The sequence below is a fragment of the Sturnira hondurensis genome, unplaced genomic scaffold (assembly GCF_014824575.4).
Source record: "Sturnira hondurensis isolate 20B ecotype Veracruz unplaced genomic scaffold, ASM1482457v3 Scaffold0000780, whole genome shotgun sequence".
Taxonomy (NCBI): domain Eukaryota; kingdom Metazoa; phylum Chordata; class Mammalia; order Chiroptera; family Phyllostomidae; genus Sturnira; species Sturnira hondurensis.
Window position 1 is genome coordinate 19,668,154 of NW_028073411.1, and position 14,904 is coordinate 19,683,057.

General features: G+C 54.6%; 1 pseudogene; it reads right to left on the reverse strand.

The window, feature by feature from the left end:
* Positions 1 to 10,230: 10,230 nt before the first annotated feature.
* LOC118989871 (elongin-C-like) lies at positions 10,231 to 10,538 on the reverse strand (annotated as a pseudogene).
* Between the last annotated feature and the right edge of the window lie 4,366 nt (positions 10,539 to 14,904).

Consider the following 14,904-nt stretch of genomic DNA (forward strand, 5'->3'; position numbering starts at 1 on the left):
AGTCCTGTGACCCCTCCCCGTGTCTGGCCCTTGTGTGGGTTCTCCACTGTGTGCTGGCCGGTCCCTGTGTCTCTTCTCCGCTCTGCTTAGGAGAACGCCAGACAGTGAGTTTATGGTCTGCCCTACTCCCCATTCTAGTGTGACGTCACCTTAGCTCACCCCACACCCTCCCTGCACCCCACCCCCCCAGCAAAGGCGCGGTTTCAGGTTTCCTTCACCTCTTTCTCAGGGGTGCAGTTGAACTCACAACAGACATTTCAAAAAACAAAAACCCTCAAACAACCCAAAATTTAAAACATGTCCTGGCTGGTGTAGCTCAGTGGATTGAGCACGGGCCTGTGAAGCAAAAGGTCACTGGTTCGATTCCTAGTCAGGGCACATGCCTGGGTTGCTGGCCAGGTCCTCGGTAGGGGACACATGAGAGGCAACCACACATTGATGTTTCTCTCCCACTCTTTCTCCTTCCCTTCCCCTCTCTCTAAAAATAAATAAATAAAATATTTTTTAAAAACCCACAGCCACTCAGGGAGACGAGACTCCTAAAATGTCATCAAGAGCCCCGTGAGGAGTCTTGGTTGTAGGGTGCACGCCAGTGTGCTCAGACCCCCGAACAGCCCTCCACCGGGCCGGAGTCACCCCCCCAGCAGAGTGCAGCCTGGCAGTGGGACCGTGGGAGCTCGCACTGGGGAAGCTCAGGAAACTGCCGGCCCCTTCTGTCAGGTTTTCCGCCCTGCGACAGGGGCGTCAGGGAGCCAGCCCTTACCTTGGCCACCCACGGTTAGGGAACAACAGGTACTGCCCTCCCTGACTCCCACGCTGAGGTGGGCCAGGCTGCCTGAGCTGCCCGGCCGGCCTGCCAGGCACGGCACATACAGGGGCTTCAGGCGTGATGTATAGAAGGTCTGATCACCTTCTTGACCCACAGGGTGGCCTCTCTAAACTGCCACTCGACCAAGATTTAGTCCCTACTTGCAGGCGGTTTCCTCTGTCTCTGTCACAGCCTCAGCAGATGCGGAGCCACCCGGAAACCACACGCCCTGGATGCCCCTTATTTTGTGGGGTCAATCTGAGTAAACGGAGTGAATACCAGATGCAATTTTGAGAACTCTGGACGAAAGGATGAAGTCACTTTGAGTTTCCTTAGATTAGGTGAGAGTTGTTTTTTTTTTAAAGACTTTATGTATTTATTTTTAGAGAGGGGAAGGGAGGGAAAAAGAGAGGGAGAGAAACATCAATGTGTGGTTGACTCTTGAGCACCCCATCCTGGGGACCTGCCCCACAACCTGGGTATGTGCCCTGACTGGGAATCGAACCAGCGACCCTTTGCTTCACGGGTTGGCACTCAATCCACTGAGCCCCACTGGCCAGGGCTGGGTGAGACATTTCCCCCCTGCGCAGTCACGCCCCCTTTGAGGTGCCTGCCCTGACGTTCCGTGCAGCTGTTCTGGGGAAGCCCGGCTCCGCTGCCCTGAGCACAGTGCCAAGCCTGGTTATGTGCAGCTCACAGAGGCTGCTCTTACGTTGGCGGCTTTCATGCAGCACAACGTCTTTCCACCTGGCCACTCCCATGCCATAGTCTCTTGCTAGATATTTATGAGGTGTAAAAATGTTTCTTTTAATTATCTCTATAGGGGAAGGAAAGGAGAGGGGGAGAGAAATATCAACGTATGGTTGCCTCTCATGCGTCCCCCACTGGGAACTGGCCTGGAACCCAGGCATGTGCCCTGACTGGGAATCGAACTGCGATCCTCTGGTTCACAGGGATCAATCCACAGGGATCAATCCCTGCGCTCAATCCACTGAGCTACACCAGTCAGGGCTGTTAGCTACTTTGAACACACACTTTTGCTGCCTTAAAACCACAGACAGAGCTTAAAGCCACAACTGACTTCTTTCACTGAGCGTGGTGTCTTCAAGTTCCCTCCAACTTGCTCTGTGAAAGAAGCCAGTCACGAAGGGACAAATACTGTGTAAGTCCACTTACATGCAGTTGCCGGAACGGGCAGAGGCCTAGAGACAGAAAGCAGAAAAGTGGGTGTCAGGGCTGGGGGAGGAGCGGGGTGCGTCAGTGTTTAATGGGGCAGAGTTTCGGTTTGGGAAGATGGGACTTACCCTCCTGTAGATAGATGGTGGTGACGGTTTCACAGCGCTTTCCGTTCTCCAAGGCCACTGAAGCATGCACTTTAAGCAAAAAAGTGTTTAAAATGGGCCCTGGCAGGGCAGCTCAGTTGGTTAGAGCATTGTACAACACACTGCGATGGCAGGTTCGATCCCGGGTCAGGGCACGTACAAGAACAAACCCATGAAAGCATAACTTAAAAATGCAAAAAATTAATGTTTTTCCTTCTCTCTCTCCCTTCCTCTCTCTCTAACAATATTTAAAAATGATTAAAATGGTAAATTTTATGTTAGGTACATGTTACCACAAAAAAGAATAAACCCCTGCAATAACCCAAGTGACTATATCTAAATATACAAAAAATGATAATAGGTATATAAAAATTCACATTCCTGAGATTAGATATGATGAACATCATAAATATTTCTGTCATTTATACATGTATGTGAAACTTATTTCCTGTTTCTTTCTATTAGGTTTTTATTTACTGATTTTAGAGAGAGAAAGGAAAGGAGAGAATAAGTGAAGCATTGATTTGTTGTTCTGCTTACTGATGCATTCATTGGTTGACACGCGTGTGTGCTCTGATTGGGGATCGAACCCACAACCTTGGCATATAGAGATGATGCTGTAACCCACTGAGCTACTCAGCCAGGGCACTTGTTTCCTGTTTCGTGCTTTTCTGTATTTTTCAAGTGAAAAAGTTTTTGACAAATATATTTATAGCTCTGTGACATTACCTCTGTGACTTTGAGCTAGTCTTTTTAGCATTTTGAGCTATTATTGTTCTGTTAAATAGGAATGATAAGTCTATGGTGTCACCAAAGGGGAAAAATTGATTTCAGGACATGAAATTTACTCAGCAACACAAGTAGAGACCAAAGTAAACTGCAACCACCTGTCATTAGCATTTAAGTGGCAATCGGATCAAGTGCAATGTCAGAAATTCCTTAGCCTTGTAGAGCAAGAGTTGTAGACCCAAGTCCTTCAGGGGCCAGGTAGGTGAGAGCAGAGTATGAGGCAGTGAGGCAAGGCGGGGACTGTGGCAAACTGGAGAGCCCGGCTGTGAAGGCATTTTCATTCCATTTAAAAAGAAAAAATAGAACAACAAGTCCACACAGGCCAAACGAAACGTGAAGGGGTTGTGTCCGGCCCAGGGTCGATAGTTGGCAATTTCTGCTCTGGGAGGAGAGAGGCCGAGGTCTGGGACGGCCACTGGGGGCCTTTCTGGCACGAAGCCCACCTGTCAGGAAGGGAGGTGAGACCAGCCTGGGATCTAGGTCTCAGGTCCACTTCAGGTCTCTCTCCTACCCTGCTACTGTCTAGAGACATTTTCCCCCCACAGATGTCACTCCAAGTTTGAAATGGAGTCTTTTTTAGCATAAATAAACATTGGGGAATTTAATCTTATTATCCAGATCAAGTCAGTCTCTGGTACTTTCTAGTTCAATAACAGCTGCCACTTCCCAACAGAGTCCAACACTCAATGTTGAGCAGAAATTTTGATGTGAGTACTATGTGCCTAGTAGCTTTTTAAAACTGCAGTTATTTATATTTGCTTCTTTTTAAAATTTATTTATCTTTAGAGGGGAAGGGAAGGAGAGAAGTATCAATGTATGGTTGCCTCTCATGAGTCCCCTGCTGGGAACTGGCCTGAAACCCAGGCATGTGCCCTGGCTGGGAATTGAACCGCGATCGTGTGGTTCACAGGCCTGTGCTCATTCCACTGAGCTACGCCAGCCAGGGCTATTTGCTTCTTTTTATATTTACTGAGTGAGTTTAGAGAGAGAGGAAGGGAGAGAGAAAGAAACATCAATTTGTTGTTCACTTATTGATGCATCTATTGGTTGATTCTTTTTTTTTTTAAGGTTTCATTATTTATTTATTTTACATAGAGCGAAAAGAGGGAGGGAGAAAGAGAAACATGAATGTGTGGTTGCCTTTCACATGCCCCCTACTGAGGACCCCTGGCCCACAACCCAGGCATGTGCCCTGACTGTGAAGTGAACCAGCGACCCTTTGGCTCACAGGCCAGCACTCAGTCCACTGAGCCACACCAGCCAGGGCTCACTGGCTGATTTTTGTATGTGCTCTGACTGGGGATTGAACCCATGACTGTGGTGCATCGGGACGGTGCTCTAACCAACTGAGCTACTGGGCCGGGGCTGTATTTGCTTCTTTGTAGTAAAACACCAAAGAGGAATTTAGTTGTGAACATGTTCATATGCGTGATCCTTCCGGCTTTCTCCAAGAGCTAACAGACCTTGAGAAAGATGGGGTTTTGTCTGAAAATTAGGTCGTTTTCAGAGAACTCTGATCCAAGGGCATGAATGGGAAGGCTTGGAATGAGTGTGTCCCCTGTAGCTGTGTCTGTGCTCGTCCCCCACTTTTTGGAGGAAGGCGAGAATGAAATGCCTTCAGAGCCCTCCCTGCGTGATCTGGAGGGCCGTGTGCATTCCACCACACCCCCACTAGTGACATCTCTGTTTTCCCACACACAGCCCCTCCCTGCCGCTGACAGTGCGCGAGGCTGGGCCGTGTCTCACCCTGGGGCACCACTGTGCCCTGCTGTCAGAGGGCACTTCTCCAGGCAGTGTGCTCAGGGGTCAGGTTTCAGCAGACTTGACTGTGGCAGGCACATGTGAGACTCGCCGGCTCCGCCTGCTGGACAGGGCAGACCACTCAGCAGCTCTGCTCTGGTGCCCGGCCAGACTCCACCGGGCCTCTCCAGCCAGACCACTGGGGGACCGTCATAGTCCATCAACCGTGGCGATTCTAGTAAGTGTAGAGTAGTATCTTCTTGTGATTTCAGTGCACACTTCCTTAATAACTAATGACTTTTGTCCACTTTTTCATATGCTTCTATGCCATTTGTGTAACTTCTTTGGAGATGCGTCTATTTAAATCTGTTGACCATTTCAAAAATTGTGGTGTTTGTTTTCTCACTGAGTTTCAAGAGTTTGTTGACCTTAAAGAAACAGCTGGAGCCCTGGCTACTGTGTGGCTCAGTGGGTTGAGCACCAGCCTATGAACCAGAAGGTCTGGAGTTGGACTCCCGGTCAGGGCAGGAGACTGAATTGTGGGCCAGGTCCCCAGGAGGGGGCGCACCAAAGATAGATTTATTTATTTATTTAAAATAAATAAATAAAATCTTTAAGAAATAGCTTGATATTTCTCCAGCAAAATGGGTTATTCTGGAAAAACAAAAAAACCTAAGTGGGTACATAGACCCAATGGTGAACCAGGCGGCAAGCCCAGAGAACAAAGGAGAGGAATGTTCTTTTATAGAGGAAAGACTGGGTGCCAAAGGGCTGTTGTAAACTGAGAGTCCATTGGAGGAAACGGGGAGTTGGAAGTCTCATGGCGTCTCATTGGCTGAGTGGTTACCAGGGGAGAAGAGGACCCTCCTTCTCCCTGGAGTGACAGGGTAGAGCCAGCTTTTTGGAGAAATGGATGGTGCGTGATAGGGCGTGAGGTCCCCCTGTGGACCCTTGGGTTTCTATTATTTTTCACAAGTTCTTTATGCATTCTGGATAAAATTTATTTTTTTTATTTTGTTTGGTCCCTGTCAGAGGTGGTGTCAGATAAGCAAGGACTCTTTCATTCTGGGGAGTTTTATTTTGTTATTTCTTCCTCGCCCCTCTATTTTCTTCCTTTGAAATCCCGAATAGCTGCGGATTGGCTGTTCATCTGTTCCCTCCCACCCCCTGTTGACCGCAGGTGCTCCCTGCTGCTTGGGACGTTGCTGGTGAGCCAAGCGGGGAACGTCCTGCCCTGGTCCTGGTCAGGGAGCCTGGCCCTGAACAACACAGTCTAATCCGTCTGCTGGTTCTCTCTTCTGCTCCAGGTGCTGGTCGCTGTGGCAGAAAGCAGAGCAGGGTGATGGGTGGGGAGCCTGGGTCGGGACTAGTCGGGGCCATCTCCCCAGGAGAGGAGGAGAAGGTCTGCAGGCAGCAGGTGGGTGTCGGCCCCACTGGCAGGTCTGGGGAGAGCGTGGAGAGGAGGGAACTGCGGTGCCCGTGGGCAGAGGCCAGTCTGGCTGGAGTGCAGTGCGTGGCGGGGGTGTGGGGGAGGCTGGGCAGAGGGCCGGGTGGGTGAGCACTTCGGCTTTAACTTGGAAGGGATGAAAGTGGGGGCGTCAGACTGTGGGGCAAGAGGCCTTTGCACTGTTCAGGTGAGGAATGCCGGGGCAGTGGGGGTGTTGGGGGATGAGACAGCTGGTCTCTGTCGGTCTGGGTCCCCGTGAGATCTAATGTTTCATGGTGGGAAACAGCCATGGCAGGGAAGGTGAGGAGGGAGGTGGGGAGGGCTGGAACTTGTGGGATGGACGGTCATTCGGGTGCGACTCTGAGGGAACACAGGCAGCACCCCAGAGTCCGGCCAGCCTAAGGAAGGTCTGGCATGGCCCTCGTGGAATCCTCCAGCCAGAACCGGCCGGCAGGGCAGCCCTGTCTCCCAGGATGGCACCTCCCTTCCTCCCTCGGTGCAGTAGGCTCCTGGCTGGGGAACAGCAGCCTGGGGAAGCGTGAATCCCAGCGTTCAGCAGCGGGGACCCAGGGCCTCAGTCCTCCCTGCAGTTGGGGTTCTGCATCTTTGTGGTCGACACAGTCTTCTGGGCACGGCTGGCCTGGACCTGTCCCCTCACTCTACCTCCATGATTCCAGAGGCAGAGGTCAAGGGGAAGAGTGACCCTAACTCGTGTGCTTGTCCCTGGTTCCTGTCTGCTCCTCATGCTCGCATCCTTTGCTTTGGGGGTCAAGCCCTATTTGAAGGGTGCTGGGGTTAAAACGAAAAGCGATTCCATTGCTGGCATGTAGATTCCAGCAGAGAGAGAGGATGGAAAATCAGGTCACAAGATCTAAGAAAGAATGTAGGTTAATTAAAGTTTAAAACACAGATCTTTCTGCAGTGGTTCCGTGAGTCAGCATCCAGCCCGGGGAAGGCGGGACAAGGCACGTGACTCTGGTGGGGTCCTGGCTGGGGCCACGGCCTCTGGGCGGTGCCAGCGCCACCGTCCTGAGGGAGCAGCAACCCAAGTGTGCTTTCATGCCGTTAGCACCGTCTACAGTCACCCCTGTACATGCTCAACCGCCTGGGAAATGCCCCGATTGAAGCTGGGAACCCGGGTCAGCTGCGTGCAGGGACAGTGTTGGCTGAATGAACTGGCAGTGCGAACAGCGGTAGCTTCTTAGGGGGCAGAGGGGTGTGAGCCATGAGCCCATCCGGGGGACCTCTGCTCCATGCGGCTGTTGCTTCTCTCCGGGCGTTGACCTGAGCGCCGGAACCTCTTGTGCCTCATGGGAAGGCAGCACAGTGCGATCCTGGGAGGGTTCTCCTGCCTGCAGGTGGCGGAGGCTGCGGGTGCCTGGGGCGCAGGTGGCATGGGGCCGCCTGGGGCACTTCTGGCCTGCACCCGCCCTGTCGGCAGCTCCCGCCGAGGCTTTGTGGGAGACTGGCCGGGGTATCTCTGCAGTGGTTTTGGGTGAGGGGGCACCACAGGGGTCCTGCCTTCAGGGTCCTGCCTTCAGGGTCCTGCTGGGCTCCGTTCGTGTCACCCAGGCTCTGAGACCTCCAGTCTCCCAGACTGTGTTTGCTTTGTCTAATTTAAGTTTTCAGCATCCATGATGTGGACTGAATTGTAGCCCCTCCCACAACGAACAGGTTGAATTCCCTGCCCCCAGTATCTCAGAATGTGACCTTATTTGGAGAATGACTGTTGACAGATGAAATCAAGTTAGAAAGAAGTCACTAGGGTGGGCCCAGATCCAGTATCACTGGTGTCCTTACAAGAAGAGACTGGGACACAGACAGGCACAGAGGGACGACCGTGTGAGGACACAGGGAGAGGGTGGTGGCAGCCCGCAAGCCAAGGGCAGAGGCTTATAAAAGAAACCCCAGTTTCCCTTCCCCGTTCCACACGCGAGGACACAGTGACAGGACAGCTGCCTGTGAAGCAGGAAGGGGACCTCATCAGACACCGAATCTGCCAGGGCCTTGACCGTGGACGGCCAGTCTCCAGAACTGTGCAAAACGAATTCATGTTGCTTGTAAGTGCAGGGACAGTGTTGGCTGAATGAACTGGGACAGCCTGAATAGCAGCCTGAACTAGCACAGGTGAGTAGGGCCTGGAGGCAGGGGTCCGCACTTGCGGCATCTCTGCGCCACACAGGAAGGCGAGCAGTTGTCTTGGGCCACACATTAAATACAGTGTGACACGCAATCACAAACGAAATCTCATGATGCTTTCAGTAAACTTACAATTTTGTACTGGGCCGCGTTCGCAGCCATCCTGGGCCGCACAGGGCCCACGGGCCGAGGGCTGGACACCCCTAGCCCCGAGGGAGCAGCCACCCCCTTCGCCTGCAATGTGGGGCTTTCGCTGCTAAAGCTGGTACAGCCGGTCCTCCTGTGACCTTTCACCCTGAGATGGGAGAAACAGAAAGCAAGCAGGAAAGAAGAAATCTCTTCTTCCTCCCCTCTCTGTTCCAGTCTCCTTCTTCGAACTCTTTTGGAAGAAATGGTAAGAAACCAGCTGACAATGGAGAAACATTGTTTGCAGAGTCCCCCACCGACATGCACAGTGCCAAATCGGTGGCATCATTCCTGGACCCTGTTCACAGGGAGAAAGCCTGACTCAGTATACCTTCAGTGAGCACCCAAAAACCTGAATTTTGATTTTTCTTGGCACGTTCAGAGCTAGTCTCTTCTGACTCCCGAGAGTGCCCATCTCAGAGTTCGGGGTCCCAGGTCTCCAGCCCCTCGGTGGATCCTCTAAGACCTCGACACAGACGGGCAGCCGTCCTTCCTCTGAGATGCAAGGCCAACCCTTATGGGACTCCTCCCCCGAGCTGCTCAGGTCCCCTCAGCAGAGGATCCGTGCATCGTCCTCAATGCGGCAGCCATGACTCACGCCACGCCTGTCAGCTGCAGGCTTCTGATAACCCTGAGCCCGTCCTGTTTCTGGGAGTCGTAGGGCCCGGTCACTCCAGCCTTTGCCATCCAGCGTCAGCCTCTTTGTTTGAAGGTTTTATTTATTTTTAGAGAGAGGGGAAGGGAGGGCGAAAGGGAAACATCGACGTGCAAGAGAAACATCAATTGGTTGCCTCCTGTACACGCCCCCAGTCGGGGACTGAACCCGCAACCCAGGCACGTGCCCTGACTGGGAATTGAACCAGAGACCTTTACGGTTTGCCAGACGACACTCAGCCCATTGAGCCACACCAGCCAGAGCTCCAATGTCAGCCTTAACATAGCTTTGGGATGCTCCTGCCCTTCATGCCTGCTCCACCAATTCCACGTAAGTCTGCTCCGTGGAAAGGCGTGGTGTGGCGTGTACTTCCTGACTCAGAACTGTCCCCTGGGAGTCAGTGAACGACCCCCAGCACCGGCTCTGTGGGGAGCGACCCAGCCAGTGTGAAGAGCAGGCGGAAACCCCTTAAAGCAGAAGCACCCCAGCAATGTCTGAGAGGCAGCAGAGAGCAAGCGCACTGGGCTTGGCCCGCAGTGAGTGGGAAGCACGTATTTGGAGATGTGGGAAGGGGCCAGATCGTCGATGGCCCTGTAACTCCTAAAACAGCAGACCACACCCTTCAGCTTGGTGCACCGAGGGAGCCGCTGAAGACGCTCTTCTCTAAGGGGAGGAGCGAGCTGATGAAAACTCGGCTTGGGAAGCGCCGCCGTAGTGGTTGCATTTGGAGTGTACTTAGGAGGACAACAACAACAACAACAACAAAATACCGGTTAGGTCTGACCCATGGGGCTCAGTGGGTGGGGCGTGGCCCCGCTCAGCGAGAGGTCACCATCTGATTCTGGTCAGAGCACAGGCTGCCAGATTCAAATGCACATTTCTCCACTGAGTCTGGTGTCCCTTGTGGAAGGAAATGCTTGTGGCCCTGTCATCTAAGGTGGCATTTTCAAATGGGGACCCATGACTCACCAGCGGATGGTGATGTTGGGTCAGGATTTCGACAAGCATTTTGAGAAACCGAGGTGGCCCTATGGTTGCCAGGTGAAATACAGGACACCCAGCGCAGTTTGAATCTTAGATAGAGAAGAAATAACTTTTTAAAAAATCCTGAAAAAAGTTAATGGTTTATTATAACTTATTTTATTTAACAGTCTGGGAAGTTCACAGCCATCAGCAGTTGCAGCTGGGAATTCAGGCGTCTCTGAGGAGCTGTGGGTGCAGCGAACCTTGCATGTAAAAGACACACATACTTTCAATAGCGCTGCGACTGGACCTCTCTAAAGGACTTCATTGGTTTCATTTTCAGCAAACCGACCTGGGCCACTCAACACGGCTCTTATTGTTTCTGAGGTTCATGCATGTCCCCTCTCTACCATAAACTCATGGCCGTCTGAAGATACTGACTTGACATCCATGAGGGCCTGCACGGCCACCACGGGTTCTCTCTTCTCCGTCCACTATGTTCTTACGAAACCTACTTTGCTTCCACAGGAAGTTGAGCAGTTTCCGGTTAGTGCCACGGCCACTGCACCGGTCCCCACACCCTGCCACAGCCCCCATCCAGGGCCGCCCCCCACCCCAGAAAGAACAAATAACTTTTTAACCATAAACACATCCTAAGTATTGTAGGTGTACGGACATAACTGGAAAAAAAAAGGTCTGTTTAGAACCTGAGATGCGGATTTAAACAGAATCCTGTGTTTTCATCGCTAAAGCAGGCAACCCTGTGTCATGTGGGAGAGAAGACACCGGAAGGGCTGGTGCTGGGGCAGCAGATGCCGCTTGCTCTGTGCATGGGGGCAGGCACAGGGCCACGCCTGAAACACATGCTCCGTGGGTTTGCGGGAACACGTGCACTCCGTTCTCCTCGGTGGCTGTGAGTGTTCAGTGTGTGACGCCCACGGAGGTGTCCCCGGCGCTGGCATGTGAGGCGGGTGCCCTGGGGCGCCCGTTCTCTGCCATTCTGTTTTTAGAGGATATTTTGTTCTGGAAGAACTCAGAGTCTTCAAATGCTTATTGAAACATTACTCAGAAAATTTCCTCTGCCGATCAGAGTCTTGCCTCTCTTCTAAGGGGAAGTCCTCCGTCCCCCTCCTTGGGCTCCTTTACCTGGGAGCAGGAGCTGCCAGGTGGGCCAGGTGCCAAAGGCCAAAGGCCACTTCCACCCGTGGCCAGTAGGTGGCGACAGCGGCTGTGATCTCTGCAGAGAGACCCGTTAAGAGCCAACCCCCGGGGGGGGGGGGGGGGGGGGGCTTCCTAGCCCAGAGAACTTGCTTCCCGTTGACCATCTCCTTTATCCAACTGGCACCCCTGTCCAGCTCCCTGCCCCTGCCCTACTGCAACCCTAGACCCTGTGCTCTTCTCTGGCCAATTCTCCGGCCTGGAGTTAAAAAGCCCCAGGTGTTCTGGAACGGCCTGTGAACTGTGCTGGTGAGTGTGGGACCCAACTGCAGGCCCACCAAGCCAGAGAAGCTCCTGCCGCAGGTGTGGCTCCAGGACAATCTGCCTGGGAGGAGGGTGGTTGAGGCCACACTCGTCAGAAGTGTGTACGGCTAGAGCGGAGCCTCGGGGCTGTGATCAGTGACCAATAGCTGAGAGGTGGTCCCCAGGACCTGCAAGCCCTCCGTGTGCAGCCCCTTTCTGAGTCACGTCTCCCCACCTCTGGCCCTTCAGGTGCCTCTGTGCACACTGCTTCCTTTCCACCCAGCCCGATCCTTTCCCTGCTCTCGTTTGTGTCATTCTCTGCTGTCCCGTACCTCATCACCACCGGGAGCAGAACTCTTCACCGGCCAGCAAGAAAATCAAAGGAGCAGTCTACGTGAAAACCCTGTCTCATTGGCTGCAACCTTTGTCTCATTACAATGTAGCCTGCTGAACCAGGTGCCCGACTCACGCCGAGGCTGGGCCTTTGGGGAGAGCGACCCTAGGAAGAGGAGAGGAAGAGAAGGTTGGGTGCCATGGGGCAGGCATCGAGCTGCTTTGTCCTTGTCTTGGGGGCCAAGGACAACCTCTTGGAGGAAGTGACCTTCTGACCCGACTGAAGAAGGGCAGGAGAGTGAGGGAACAGGGAGGGCGGGAGCAGCTGCAGCCCAAGGCAGAAGGTGCCACGTGTTGGGCACAGAGGGGAGATTGGCAGGCAGAGAGATGGGATGGGCCGGAAAGGCGGTCAAGGCTCCAAGGTCCCCTAATGGTGATGACATCGGGGCCCCAGAAACAACCCAGGGAGGAGGCCTCGGGGCTGAGGCACTGGGAGACTTCGAGGCGCAGGATGAGCTTCTGGTGGGTCCTGACAGGCCTTCAGAGCGGAGGGAGGGGAACCACTCCAGGCTGCAAGCACGTGTGGCTGACGTGGAGGCAGGAAACCAACGTGGGATGGAGGCGGTGGCCCCGCCCGCCCAGAGGAGCAGTGTGTCCGGCGTGTCCTGGGCCTGGACGGTTGTGTAAGAGGCTGGACGTGTGATGGAGACGTGGGCGTTGGCTGTCTCCAGTGCATTTGGGTCGAGGGGAAATACGTGGGCCTCTTCTCATGGTTTCCGAGAAGCTCCCGGGTTAGAGTAAGAGAGCATTCTGAAAGTAAAACCACTTCCTCCCCGGAGGAAACGCCCCCCTCTGGGGAGCCCCCGGGACCTGGCTTCTCTCCGGCCTGGCAGGCCCGCTTCGGGGGCCTGAGTCAGCATTGCCCCAGGGAGGGGCCCAGCCTGGAGTCTGTCAGTGCACAGGCTCCTTGCGGTTCTGGGACCGGGACTGGCAGGGAGGGAGGCTGCTGCTGCCCAGCGGGTGTGTTTCTGTTTTCGGCCCCCCACCCCTCCCCCCTTATCTCCCGCAGCCAGGCGGGGGCTGCCAGTGCTCTGTGCTCAGTACTCCGAGGCTCTGTGGCTTGGGAGGTCGCTGCTTGCCTGTGCCACAGGCTCCAGACCCTGGGATTGCGGCCAAGCTCCCAGACCCAGGCATGACGCCAAGGTCCTGCCACCCCAGTGCATTAGTGACGGGTGCTGTCCCACAACTTGGTGACACTCGTTGTGGACTCTTAGAGAACTGCGTGTGGGGTGCTGATATTCACCAGCCATCCTGTGGGGCTGCTGAAGGTGGGTCTCCGTCACCTGGACGCACCATAAGCGCTCACATCAGGCACGGGATGCGGGGAAACCCCTCCAGATTCAGGGTCATATGGCTTCTGGATTGTGGTTACAAAAGGATACCTGGGGTTCCGGGAGCATCCCCCCCATGTTGTACTGCAGAGCAGCAGCCTGGAGGCTGCCTGTGTTCTAGCACCTTCTAGTTGTGGGGCCACAGGGGCATCTCTTCCCTGGCCCAGCCTCAGTTCCTCGTCTGTGAATGAGTGCCTGACCCCTAGGGTGGTTGTGAGCAGCAAGGTGAGAATGCTGAGCCTGGGGAAACCCCTCGGCACAACACTGGGCACCGGTCGGTCGTGGTGTGTGTTCAGGGCAGTGCCCCAACCTGGCAGGCTGGGGGCGCTCTGTGAGCTCAGCACCTCTTAGTGACCCCAGATGACCCCAGACAGGCATGTTTCCACCTCCCTGGGCAGGAAGCCGTGGACCCGGGGAGTGGCATCCTGGGAAACCGGGACACGGCCCCACAACTAGAGGAACATTCTAGAACCCTGAACGGAGTCCTTAACGATGGACAAGGCACATGGGGTTGTGCTGAGTCCAGGACAGCCCTTCAATGGGGTGGGGGAGGGGTGAAGGTGTGTGAGACGGTGGGGGGACAGCGAGTGTTTCAGGGACTTTGGGGAGAGAGGGAGGAGGCTGGTGCTCATGGTATGTGGGCGGATAGACTGCCCCCAAATGTCCACAGCCTGACCCTGGACCTGTGACTGTGTGTAGGTTCTATGGCCAAGGGAAGCTAAGGTCACAGGTAGGATTCAGATGGTGATCAGCTGACCTTCATATCGGGAGCAGAGCCCTGCCTGTCCAGTGCTCCTGAGGCCAGCACAGGGTCCTCCAGTGTGGAAGAGGGAGGCCCAGGGGAGGCCAGAGCGAAGCGATGGGGGGCGTTGCCAGTCTGGAGCTGGGAGGGTGGAGCTGCGAGCCAGGGGTAGGATGCGTCCAGAAGGTGGGACAGCAGGAACTGGATCGTCCCCCAGGGCTGCCACAGGAGCCAGCCAGAGAGACCTGCGCCAGACTTCAGACCTCCAGAACTGTGAGACGGCAAGTCTGTGTGGCCTAGGCCATTGTGTTTGTGGTGACTTGTTACAACGGTGACAGGAAGCGCGCCTGGGCTGTGCGGGGTCCAGGGCCAGGCTGGGTTGGTGGGTGGAGACCGCAGAACAGGTGGAGGCAGATCTGAGTTTGCACAGCGGGCTCGTGGGAGGAGGCAGCACTGCGCAGAGTGAGCAGAGGCTCCGTCCCGGAACCACAGCTGGAGAACGAGGCTGCGCACACAGGAGGGGGCAACGCAGGTCCCTGCTCCGCACCACCCTGAGTGGAGCCCACTGCAGAGTTTGGGCGGGGCTGCGGGTGGCCCCTGGCCATGGAGCCCTCTCAGGACATTTTTCCCGGGGTCCGCCACCACACGGGCCAGTGGGAGCTTCCGAGGTGAGGGAAGCTTTCCAAATGAGAGTGGGGAAAATGCCCTTGCCAGCGATAAAGGCACTAGAGCTAAGAAGTGGAAGCAGGGACTCAAACAGATGAGTGGTTGCCCATGTTCATGGCAGTATTATTCGCAGTGGCTAAGAGGTGGCAGCCACCCATGTCCACTGATGGTCACGGCACACACCTGGGCAGCGGGCCAGGCCCCCAGCTAGGGCCTCCTGAGATGCAACTGATTGATATTTCTCTTGCACCTCAATGTTTCT